This window comes from Equus przewalskii, chromosome 5 (genome assembly GCF_037783145.1).
Source record: "Equus przewalskii isolate Varuska chromosome 5, EquPr2, whole genome shotgun sequence".
NCBI classification, from domain to species: Eukaryota; Metazoa; Chordata; class Mammalia; order Perissodactyla; family Equidae; genus Equus; species Equus przewalskii.
The window spans coordinates 18617216-18629574 of record NC_091835.1 but is presented as its reverse complement, the minus strand read 5'-3'; the positions used below and the strand labels follow the sequence as shown (position 1 = coordinate 18629574).

At 52.5% G+C, this 12359-nt stretch overlaps 1 long non-coding RNA gene across 1 annotated transcript; it reads right to left on the bottom strand.

Moving 5' to 3' along the window:
• Positions 1 to 290: 290 nt before the first annotated feature.
• Positions 291 to 11084, bottom strand: LOC139083259 (uncharacterized). Its single transcript, XR_011539825.1, has 3 exons — positions 3606 to 11084; positions 1366 to 2297; positions 291 to 577 (listed from the first exon to the last, which is right to left on the bottom strand). It is a non-coding gene; the product is annotated as an uncharacterized lncRNA (long non-coding RNA).
• Between the last annotated feature and the right edge of the window lie 1275 nt (positions 11085 to 12359).

The window sequence follows — 12359 nt, the reverse complement described above, 5'->3', positions numbered from 1 at the left end:
CTCCCCAGGCAGGCCCCCCCCCCCCCATCTAGCTGTTGGGGTCCCTCGGGTCAGCTTCCTAGAGCCGGGTCTGCGGGGAAGAGGGACTGGGCTGGGAGAGCCAAACCCACAGCCGAGGAGGCCGGGAGGAGACTGGGCAGCCTATGTCGGGCCCCAGCTCTGGAAGTTTTCTCTGTGCCTCCCCCGCCTGGGCCCCGCCCCCCCCCCCCATCTCTGGGGTCCCTCCTGCCCCTGAGAGCTCCCACCAAGGGAAGGCCTGTCTGCCCAGCCTAACTTCCTTTCTTTTCATCCATCAATAAGTATTTCACTCAAAACCTTTTTTGTCGCCAAACCTTTATTAATATGCTTGTGTGTGCCAGACCCAGCTACTCTTAGGGATGAGTGTAGACTTCAAACACAGAGGGGCATTCTTGGCCCAGTGGGGTCTGGGGTGATGGGTGTTCCCACCCAGATGACTTCCAGAATCCTCTAACAGGTAAACACCTCTGCTGGCGCTGCTGGCGCCCAGATGTCTGTTCTGGTTTTGTTCCCTGTTGAGGTCCCACCGCTGAGCATGCAGTAGGACCTCAGAATGCCCCTAGAATTGAAATGGAAACATTTCACGGTCCAATAAATAACAGGTAACATTCATCAATTGGTTACAAATATGCCAAGCACGATTCTAGGCCCTGTGCTCGAATGACTCACTTCATCCCAGAGGCACATACTATTATTCCCATGTCACAAAGGAGGAAATGGAGGTGGGGAGAGGAGAAAGCCCAGTGGGCCAGGTCCTGTAGTTAATAAGCAAACCCAGGAGGCCTGCCTGGCTCCGGAGGTGGGCTCTGAGCCCTTCTCCCAGAGACAGCAAGGAGAGGGAGCTGCTTTCCTGCCAGGAGGCCCCCAGGCGCTGTCCAAGACAGGTGGTAGGAGGACTAAGGAGGCTGTTCTTGCCAAGCTGGGCCCCAGGCCCCTGAGGCTGGGGTGAGGAGTCCTTTCAGCCCTTTCCTTAAGGCTCAACAGCCCCTTGAGGGGGAGGAAAGACCCAGGGTGCAAATATGTTGCAAGCTCCAATCAAGGAATGTGGAGGGCCTTCAGGCAAGAGTTCCAGAGGAGAACCCTGGGGCCAGTGCTCTGTGTGATGGCCCTTCCCAAGGACCAGAGCAGGAGGAAGGTCTGACCTACAGCCCTAAAGGCCCCTTGGCCTGGCTGCCTGCCACCGAGGGCCACCCACAGCTCCACTGGCCACCCGTCCCCCAGCACACCAGGCTCTTCACTCCATTGCGCAGGCTTCTGGGTTCTTCTGCTTTTGCCCTGCAAATGTGGCCCTGGGGGAGGGCCAGCATCTGCCTGGCTGAGAACAGGCCGCTCGGCCTCAGCACTGACCTCTCACCCGGAATCTGTGCGCCTCTTCAGGTGCCTGGTGAGGGAGTACACAGCTTCTCCCTGGGAAGGGGTTTTGAGCCCAGGTTTGGGGACTATAGGGATGGGGTTGGGTAAGGGCCCTGCACTTCCTGGCTGTTACTAGGGGCAGGTGGATTATCCCCCTGAGAACTCAATTTCCTGCCAGCATGGGGTTATGGGCCATGAGGCATGAGAAACATGCAGATCAGTGTCTCCTACGTGGTGGCATTGTGATAGGCTGGCTGCTGTTACAGTATCATTATTATTAATATTTGACCCAACCCACAAGGCTTTAGAGAGAGCTCAGTGAGGTGGTAATGGGGGAGCCGCCCAAGGCCAACAGAGTGTTTGTGGTAGAATCTGGTCCACCGAGAGCAACAGTTTGTCATCAAGGATTCATTTGCTCTGTGCCCAGGTAGAACTCAGACTGGGGACATGGATGACAGATACTCAGTCCCTGACAGTGGGGTGGGGTGGGGTGGGGGGGTGTGGGAGCTGGGCCAGGCCCGGGTCAGCTTTCACTATCAGCCTCACAGGCTCCCTTGGCCCGTCCCTGTCAGGAAGCACTCGGGCTCACCCAGGCTGGCCCGCTCCACCTCTCTAGGCCCCTGCGGGCAGAGCCCCAGCAGATTCCTGAGGCTTGTCTCAAGCCACAGATGGGGTGGTTGAGCGCGGGCCCAGAGGAGAGGCAGGTCCGCCTGCAGGTGGAATCTGCCCCCTGCCCGGAAAGCAGATGGAAGCTGCAGACCCCAAGACCCTGTGGGGGGTGGAGGTGTCTGTCCGCAGCCCTGGAGGGAGGCTGGGGAATGGGAGGAGCTGGTTGAGTAGAGGCTGGAGTCCCAAGCAGTGGTGGAGGGGGTCAGGTGTCCCTGTCACAGGGTCAGTCTCTGCTCCCCTCAGGTTGACGCTCTGCCCTGGAAGAGGGGGTTTTCAGTGAGCCCGGACTGGGAGAACCCCAGGAAGCTCCCCTCCTCCCCTCTCCCTTTCCCCATATCTCTCCTCTCTCCCCTTCCCCTTAACACTGTGAACGTCCTCCCCTTCTCTCCCTCTCCCTGCCTCCTCCCCGTCTCCATTCCCACTTGGCATTTACATCAGCCCCCATCAACCCTCCAGAATCAGTTGGCATCCAGACCCTGCTGAAGTCTATGCTCCAGGAGCAGCCATGGCCAGCACTTCAAGTGTGGCCGTCTATACCTGCACCAGACGGTCTGTTAATTAGCGCTGGAGGGTCAGAAGTCATTGCTCTTTAGTGAAAAGAGTGTCGCTGAAGATATGTGCTTGGCAAGAAATACCACACAGGTGTCTCTGCCGGTGCCTAAAGGAGGCCCGCACCCCAGCAGAGCGGAGCCCTGGGTCCATACCTGCCTCTAATCGGCCCTGGGCGTCCCCACGCAATGATCTGACTGGAAGGTTGGCCAGTCCTTGGTCAACATGCCCTTGAATTGACCCAGAGAGAGCTTTCCTGCGAAGGATGGAGAATGGGGCACCCCGGGGCACCTGGGCAGTGGTGGGAGGTCTTTTTTTGTGCTTCTTTGGAAGAGATGCTGTAAGTGGGGTAGCATTGATTTCAATGGTAACATGCCAGCTGGCGAGGAGGTATGGGGTGAGCCTACTGTCCTCACCTACCTCTGGGCCTCGGAGGCCACCATATCCACGGCAGAGAACCTGACCTGCCCTGTCGGGCACCCTGGGAGGGGCTGCCCAGTCAAGGGAGCAGCTGTGCAAACTGGCAGTGGAGGAGCCCCTACAGGCAGACTCTGCCCCCCCAGTTCCAGGGGAAGACATTTCCTGGGGGTGGGCCCTCCCTTTAATAGGTGAGAGGAAAAGAAGGAGGCCAAGAAGGAGAGAGCAGAGAGGCGGCGGGAACGGGGAAGGGAGGGGAAGTTCAGGAGGGCAGAGGGTACAGGGTTTCCGAAGCGTGGGTGGTCTGGTTTGGAGTCTGGGGTGTTCCCTTGCCCAGGTTAAGACTGGACCAGGGAGAAGCCCTGATTGCAAGGGGTTTGGAGAAGACGGGAGGAAGTTAAAAGGGGCTCCTTGCAGGGTCCCCATACGAGCAACATAATGGACAACATCCTGTTTCTGGGACCTGAGATCCCCTTCTCTGGCTAAATCCTAACTGAGCCAAGACCAACCCAACAACCAAGAAAGTATCATTGCCATAACCAGTGAAGATGTTTTACAATCATAATTCCAGATCCTGCCTGCAGAGAAGCTGAAGGAACCTGGGAGATTGTATTTTTCCAGTTTCTCAGATGATTCTGATGTCCAGGCAGGTTTGGGACCCACTGGCGTTGGCCCTCCATTTCCAGCTCTCTTGGTCAGCTTGAGCAAGGGCCAGCAGAGGGACACTTCCTCCTGTGAGCCGAGGAGAGGGAAGACAGAAGGGAGAGGCAGGTATGGGGGAAACTTGGGCAGAGAGGGGGAGAGTAGAGGAATTCACTTTTCCTAGCTAACAGGTGGCAGTTGAGGAAGCAGAGGTGGGTTTAGGAGCTTGAGAAGAGGGAGAAAGTGTGGCCACAGCCTCTGCGTGGGATCTGAGAAAGCCTGGGGGGCAGGAGGGACAGCCAGGAGTCTTAAGGGCCAGGCAAAGGTGTTCCTGTGCACCCTGGAGACCTAAGCCTGTGGCTGAGGCAAGGACTGTCTATGGCTCCTCTGGCTGCAAGTGACAGAAACCCACCTCAGAGTAGCTCAAGCAAAAGGAATTTATTTGCTCGTATGACAGGAAACCCCTCTCTCTTGTTCTCTTCCTACGAGCCACCCCCCACACAGTCGCCCATCTCTTGACTCTCTCCTCATCCGTCCCCAGGTTTCTACTATGAAGAGCAGGAGGCTGGCCTGAGCACCTCCTATCTGGAGGACCCCAGAGGAAAGAGGGTTTTTTCCCTCCCAACCTCCATATATAAAATTCCAGGGAAGGACTCTCATTGGTCTCCCTTTAGTCAGGGGCCCAAACCTGGGCCAGTGATCATGTTTAAGGGGACTGGGGTGCCAGCCTGCGTTGTGTGTCCCCTGCCGTGGTTGAAGCAGGGCCCTGGGGTTAGCAGTTCCACAGGAACGACCCGGAGGGGCAGATGCCTCAAAGGAAGCTGCTCTTATCCAGAAAGCAGGGGAAGAGATGCCCAGGCCAGTCCTCCTGCCCTGGCCCTGGACTCCCAAATCACCCTCCACAACAAACCCCTAAGATGGAGATCCCAGGAGGAAGGAGAAAGGGGCGGGGGCCGTGTGGGAAACGGCTCCACATGTTTTCCTGACAAGTCCTTCTCTCCTGGGTGGGAGGAGCCCCGGGCTGGCCAGTGGAGGGTGGACACAGCTCCTTTGGAGGCTGGCCGCTCCCTGGCCCCTTTCCTGCGCCTGGGGCTCCGCTGGCTGGTCTGGGGGCAGCCAAGGCCACCTATGGCTTTGTGGGTGTGGGAGCCAGTCAGGTGGGCGTTGAGCTGGGCGGCTGGAGAGAGAGGTCAGAGTTCAAAGAGGCCCAGGAACCAGGGTCTGGGGGCCCTGTGGAGAAGCTGGGCGGGGAGGGCTGGCAGGAATGGAAGGAGCGCTCCCCAGATGCTGCCCTGGATGCAGGCCAGCTGGGCCGCACCCCAGGCTCCTGTCACAGGGCGTGGTGGGCACACTCACAAAGACACACACTGTCTCTCAGACACACGCAGAGAGAAACAAATACACATTCACACCAGATACACACATAGCCACACAGGCCTACGAGGAACACAGACCCAGACACGTAGACACACGCCCAGGGACACACATACACACACAGACATAGGCACCTTCAGAGACACACATACACACACAGACATAGGCACCTTCAGAGACACACATACACACACAGACATAGGCACCTTCAGAGACACATACAACACGCATAGACACATAGGTCAGACACACACACAGACACATTCACACAGAAGCATGCACGTTTGGAGAGAGACACGTAACACTCATTCATACACACTCATACACACATGAGATACATGCACACCCTGTAAGAAATACACGCAGACACACACATACACACATACACTCACAGAGGTACATATTGTCAGAGAGAGATGGACATACACACACCTAGATATACTCACAGACACACATACCCAAATACTCATCACACACAAAGACACACTTAGAGAGACATACACACACGCACACAAGCTCATGGCCTTTCCCAGGTGGGAGGGGCCTCCCTCAACCAGCTCATCTGCTACCCATGAAACCCCACTCGGCAGGCCCTTGGGAACGGGCTCAGGACCAGGCAGGTCCCTGTTTCCTCCATGCACGGCCTCTTTGGATCTGTCCCCAGGTCCTCAAGTCTGTGCCCACCCCTACCTCCAGGAGCCTCCAGGCACTGCCCACAGGCTCTTAACCCCACTGGAGTCTAGCCCCAGCTCCTGCTCCAGCTTCCCTGGCCTTCTTCCCCCATTCACCAAGACCCCGGCTTCCTGCTGCTCAGATGTGCTCCCCACTTCTGCATCCAGCTCCTGCTCATCTTTCAAATGTCCCCTCAAATGTCCCCTCCCTTGGAGAAGGTGCTCCCTCCCTCGGCTGGCATCACGTCTGTCTGTCCCTTATCCACCTGTCCCACCATACTGGGCCCCGCGGAGAGCAGGGACAGGCCTTTCTGTTTCCCTGGCAGCCCAGGGGTGGGGAGGCACCGACACCATTGGCTAAACAGTCCAGGGAATGAATTGCCAGGCTTGGCCGCCCAGAGGAGACCCTGGCAGGGAGCAGGGCAGACTCGCCTTGGCCGTGTGCAGAGGACGGCTGGGTGTGTCCATCCCAGGGAGCCCAGGGCGGCCCAGACACATTTGCAGAGCCCCAGCCCCACCCCCGGCACACCCGTCCAAACTCACAGTGACATGCATTCACACACGGGTGGGCATTGTGCCCCCTCACCCTGGACAGCTGGGCTGCCCCCTCCCCCCAGGCCACCAGTGACTCACATCCCCGCCCGCCAGGCAGCCGGCTTGGGCACACACAGCCTCCTTTCAGCCCCTCGGCCTCAAACACTAGCTTAGTCTTCCTGCCCGGCGCCTCCCCCTCCCCGGTGAGCCGGCCTGTCCCCCTGCCTGGCAGCTCAGCCCCACCGGGAGGCCACGCGGAGGCCTCCTTCCTCTCCAGAGCACAGGGCTCCCTGTCTCTCGTCACCCGGCTCCTGTCCAAGCTGGCCCTGAATGGCTGCCTTTTCATGGCCCAGAGCCTGGCCAGGTGCATGCTGGGCAGGCCTGCTCCCACCAGTGTCTGCCGGAGAGCTGTCGGGCCCTGGCACTGCCACAGAGGGACTAGAGCCACAGAAGTCCCTCCAGGTCTGGTCAAAGGCCCCTCACGTCTACAAGGACTCTTCTTCACACACACCCTCCGGTCTGCTTCCCCAGCAACCCTCAATAGCCCGGCCAGGCACGGATTATTATTCTATTCCCATTTTACCGAGGGAACAACTGAGGCCCAGTGAGAGGTCAGCCCACTGGTGAGTGGTGGAGTGAGGACTGGGTCTCGGTAAAGAGGGATTAATAACGCGCTAGGCCTCTCAGGATTGCAGTGAGCTCGACCAGGTGGCCGAGAGGGGTGACCACATATGATGATGGTCACCAAGTCATTCTGGATGCCCAGCACCCCTCCCTTCTTTGCTAACAGGCCTCTCCCCTCTAGTCTCAGAGTGGGCTCTGGGATAGGCTGGACCGACATTCCTTATCCCCGACCCCCACCCAACCCCCCAGCGTGCCCGGTCCAAGATCCGTGGGATGGACCTGTGACCTGCACTGGACCAGTCAGGACTCTGCCCTGGGGAGTTTAAAAGTGGAACTGGGAGAGGACACCCCCACCCCTGTCCTCTCTGATCACAGGGCTTTTGAGGGTGTGACTCAGAACATATTGGGGAGATGTCATGCCCTCCTCATTCTGCAGTGGAAGAGAACAAAACAACACACAGAACAAAACGGGAGAAATAGGAGTCTGAACAGGGCCAGAATCCTAGTTCTGGAGGCCCTGTGGTCAGCAAAATAGTGCCCCTCCCTCAAAAATGTCCATCCCTGTGGGGCCGGCCTGGTGGAGTTGTGGTTGAATTCTGCAAGGATTTGGATCCTGGGTGTGGACCTACACACTGCTCATCAAGCCATGCTGTGGCAGCATCCCACATACCAAGTGGAGGAAGACTGGCAACAGATGTTTGCTCAGGGCCAGTCTTCCTCACTGAAAAAAAAAAAGATGTCTACACCCTAATGCCCAGAATCTATAACTATGTTAGGTCACCTGCAAAAGAGATGCAGATGTAATGAAGGTTATAGACCTTCAAACAGGGTGGTTAGCCTGGATTGTCTGGTGGGCCCAATCTAAACACAGAGCTCTAAGAAGTAGAGGGCCTTCTCTGGCTGGAAACAGAAGAGATGCAGCAGAAGAAAAAGTCAGAGAGATTTCAGGCATGAGAGGATTTGACATGCCTTTACTGGTTCTGAAATATAGGGACCCATTTGCAGCTCAGAGACCACAGAGAGGCCTCTGGGAGCTAAGGGGGGCCCCAGCTGACAGCTAGTAAGGACATGGGGACCTCAGTCCTACAGCTCGAACGAACGGCATTCTGCCCACAGTCTGAATGGGCTTAGATTCTTTCAGAGCCTCCCAAGAGGGATGCAGCTGGCTGGCACCTTGATTTTGCCCTTGAAAGTTCTGAGCAGAGCCAACCTGGACTCCTGACCTACCCAAGTGGGAGAGAGCAAATCTGAGTTGTTTCAAGCCGTTAACTTCATGGTAATTTGTGACAGCAGCATTAGGAAGATGATATGGCCCCAAGAACTAGAGCCGCCCTGCCACCCCTGATTTGTTTACAGGAGCCAATAATTTTTCATTTTTGTCAGTCACTGCCAAAGACTCCTGACTGAGGCTGTTACTGTCACCTGTTTCCCAAACCGCCCACCCTCACAGGCGGGTAGGAGATGCGTCACCCAGAATTGGGGCAGCCACCACCACATAGGCTTGGGGACAGCAAAGGGTTAGGGAGGGACAGGCCCTCTTGGAGCTCAGAGCCTTTGAAGATTTGAGGCAGTTCTTCCAGAAGGTTCAGGTGGTCCAGCTCTGCCCCTTCCTCAATAAACTGGGTCCCTCCCTTCCACCCAGTAGGGCCGAGGTCACCAGAGAGAGAGAGCCATCTCCCGAGAGCCAGGGAGAAGTGACTTGTCTGAGAACGTTCTATGCTGGCATGGTCAAAGCTTGTAAGAGTTGTCAGGGTCAAAAGACATGGGAGTTTCAGTCCAAGATGGCGGCATAGGAGGCTCCTGAACTCACCTCCTCTGATGGACACACCAAATCTACAGCTACACATGGAGCAGTTCCCTCTGAAAGAAGTCTAGAAACTAGATGAGCAACAAGTACACATGAGGAGAACAAGAAAACACCCAAACTGAAAAGAGTAGGAGAGACTGAGGCACTCTTGCCATATACCTACCAGCACAGCGACATGTGGTCAGGAGGGGACTCCCAACTCCCAGCTTCTCCCTGAGGAGCTAAGGGTTTGGACCCAACATCTAGCACCCTAACTTTTAAGACTTCCACCCAAGAGATGGGCCCCCAAAACACCTAGCTCTGAAAGCCTGCAGGGCTTGAGTCCATGAGACCCATCAGACTACAGCAAACAAACAAACAGTTCTTAACTGGAGAACTCCCCAGCGTTCACTAGCAAAATCCTAATGGCATTTTTCACAGAAATAGACAAAACAACCCTAAAATTTGTATGGAACCACAAAAGACCCCAAAAAGCCATAGCAATCTTGAGAAAGATGAACAAAGCTGGAGGTATTACACTTCCTGATTTCAAACCATATTTCAAAGTTATAGTAATCAGAACAATATGGTATTGGCATAAAATAGACATATAGATCAATGGAACAGACTAGAGAGCCCAGAATATACCATTATATATAAGGTTAACTAATTTATGACAAAGGAACCAAGAACATACAATGGGGAACGGATAATTTCTTCAATTAATGGTGTCGGGAAAACTGGACAGTCACATGCACAAGAATGAAACTGGACCCCTATCTTACACCATAGCCCACGTCAACTCAAAATGGATTAAAGACAAAATGGATTAAAGACTTAATGGATTGCGACCTGACCATAAGATTTCCAGAGGAAAACATAGGAGGCAAGTTCCTCGACATTAGTCTTGGCAACTTTTTGGATTTGACACCAAAGGAAAGGCAACAGAAGCAAAAATAAACCAATGGGACTACATCAAACTAAAAAGTTTCTGCACAGCAAAAGAAATCATCAACAAAATGAAAAGGCAAACTATGGAATGGGAGAAAATATTTGCAAATCATACATCTGATAAGGGGTTAGTATCCAAAATATATAAAGAACACATACAACTCAATAGCAAAAAAACAAACAATCCAATTAAAAAATGGGCAGAGGAACTGAATAGACATTTTCCCAAAGAAGACATCCAAATGGCTAATGGGTACATGAAAAGGTACTCAACACCACTAATCATCAGGGAAATGCAAATCAGATCCACAAGGAGATGTCACCTCACACCTGTTAGAATGACTATCATCCAAAAGACAAGAAATAAGCGTTGGTGAGGATGTGCAGAAAAGCGAGCCTTTGCACACACTGAGTGGGAATGTAAATGGTGCAGGTGCTATGGAAAACAGTATGGATGTTCCATAAAACACTAAAAATAGAACTACCATAGGATCCAGCAATCCCATTTCTGGGTTTATATCCAAAGGAAATGAAGACAGGATCTCAAAGAGACATCTGTACTCCCATCTTCATCACAACATTATTCACAACAGCCAAGATATGGAAATGACCTAAGTGTCCGTCAACGGATGAGTGGATAAAAAAGATGTGGTTTATATACACAGTGAAATATAATTCAACCAGGAGAAAGAAGGAAGTCCTGCCATTTGCAACAACATGGATGGACCTGGAGGGCATTATGCGAACTGAGATAAACCAGAGCGAGAAAGACAAACGCTGCAGGCCATCACTCACATGTGGATCTTACAAAGAAAAAAGTTAAACCGATAGAAACAAAGAGTAGAAAAGTGGTTGCCAGGAGTTGAAGGTGGGGAAACAGGAAGTGTTTGGTAAAAGATACAACTTTCAGCTTTAAGATGAACAAGGTCTGAACATCTAATATAAAACATGGTGATTACAATTGACAATACTGTATTGTATAATTGAAATTTGCTAAGAGAGTAGAACTTCAATGTTCTTACCAAAAAAAAAAAAAAAAGATAAATATGTGAGGTGATGGATGTGTTAATGAACTAGACTGGGGGATCCTTTCACAATGTATACGTATTTCACATCACCACGAGGTACTCTTTAAATATCGTACAATTTTACATTGTCAATTATACCTCAATAAAACTGAGGGGAAAAAAGACAGAAAATCATGAATCAGAGGAAGATTTGCAGCCACAGGATAGAAAAGGCTGATGTTTCACTACACATAGAGATCACCTAGATAGCAAAAACAGGAAGACCTCAGGAAAGAAATGGAGCGAAGGACATGAGCAAACAGGTCACAAGGGAGGTGTCAGGCTGGCTCATAAAGGAGGAGAAAGGAATAAGGAGGAGGTAGAAGGAGGGAAGCAAGGAGAAGTGAGAAGGAGGGAGGAAGGGAGGGAGGAAGGAAGGAGAGAAATGCCACTTTTCACCAATGGTAGGAGACAATAGGCATCTGAACCCCAAATTTGCCCCCCTCCCCACCCCAGGATGCCCTCCTGCAGCTGCAGTCTGCTCCCCTTTTCTTCCTTCTGGGAAACCTCAAGGCATTATCAGCTTCGCCACCCCCGCCCCGTGACTCCGTCAGCAGCTCTCTGGAGCCATGTAAGCTTTGTTTTATTTTTAAATTTTATTTTTTTACTTTTTAAACTTTTTTGTTAAAAACAAAGACACACACATGCATTAGCCCAGGCCTACGCAGGCTCAGGATCATCAGTATCACTGTCTTCCACTCCACATCTCGTCCCACTGGAAGGTCTTCAGGAGCAATGACACGCATGGAGCTGTCGCCTCCTATGATGACAAGGCCTTCTTCTGGAACACCTCCTGAAGGACCTGCCTGAGACTATTCATGAGGAAGTGTCACTCTTTTCAGAAATATGTCCGTGGTGGTTTGCTTGGTTGTTTCTTTTTTTCATCACAGAGTTGCTTATAAGCAGATAATGCACCATGAACATTCCTCTCTATTAGCGAAAACCTTTTGGGGTTGGGGTCCATGTTTTCAAGCTTTGTAAGGAGCTCAGTGAGGTCTGCAGAAGCTTCTGCTAAACGCTTCACTGTGAATGTCCTTGGAGGTTCTTTTTCTTCTCTGGTCGTTTCTTTTTCTCTTGCCTCTTCTTCAGCTGTGCGTTCCTCTTTCAGTTCCAGCAAGTCCTCGTCAGTCAGTGCCTCAGGAACCCCCCTAGGAGTTCCTCGACGTTGTCCACTTTCACATCTAGGTAAAAGTTGTTTCCCATCTCAGCCTCAGCCTTGTTGATTTTTTCAACCTCCTCACCCTTGGCAGATCCTTGGAAGTCATGGACTTCTTCCAGATGCCATCCATACACTCTTTGGTGACATCACCCCAAGCCCAAGCAAAATTCTTGATGCAGTCACAGATTTTGTAATCCTCCAAGAATTGCATCAGTGTCTTCCTTATTTGTGGCAATAGTCTGGGCAAAGGTCCTCCTCGGGTGGTAGTAGTCCTTAAAAGTTTTTATAACACCTCGATCCATTGGTTGGATCAAAGAAGTGGTGTTTAGAGGGAGAAACACTACTTTGATATTGGGATGAAGATCATCAATAAAAGCAAGACGTCTGGGAGAGTTATCAACAATAAGCAAAATCTTGGAAAGTATGTTATTCTCCAAATAGTACTTCTCCATTTTGCTGGCATAGCAATTCAGGAGGGCATCTTGGAAGAGGAGCTGAGTCATCCATGACTTCTTATTGCCCCTTTAATACACTGGCATTGTGTG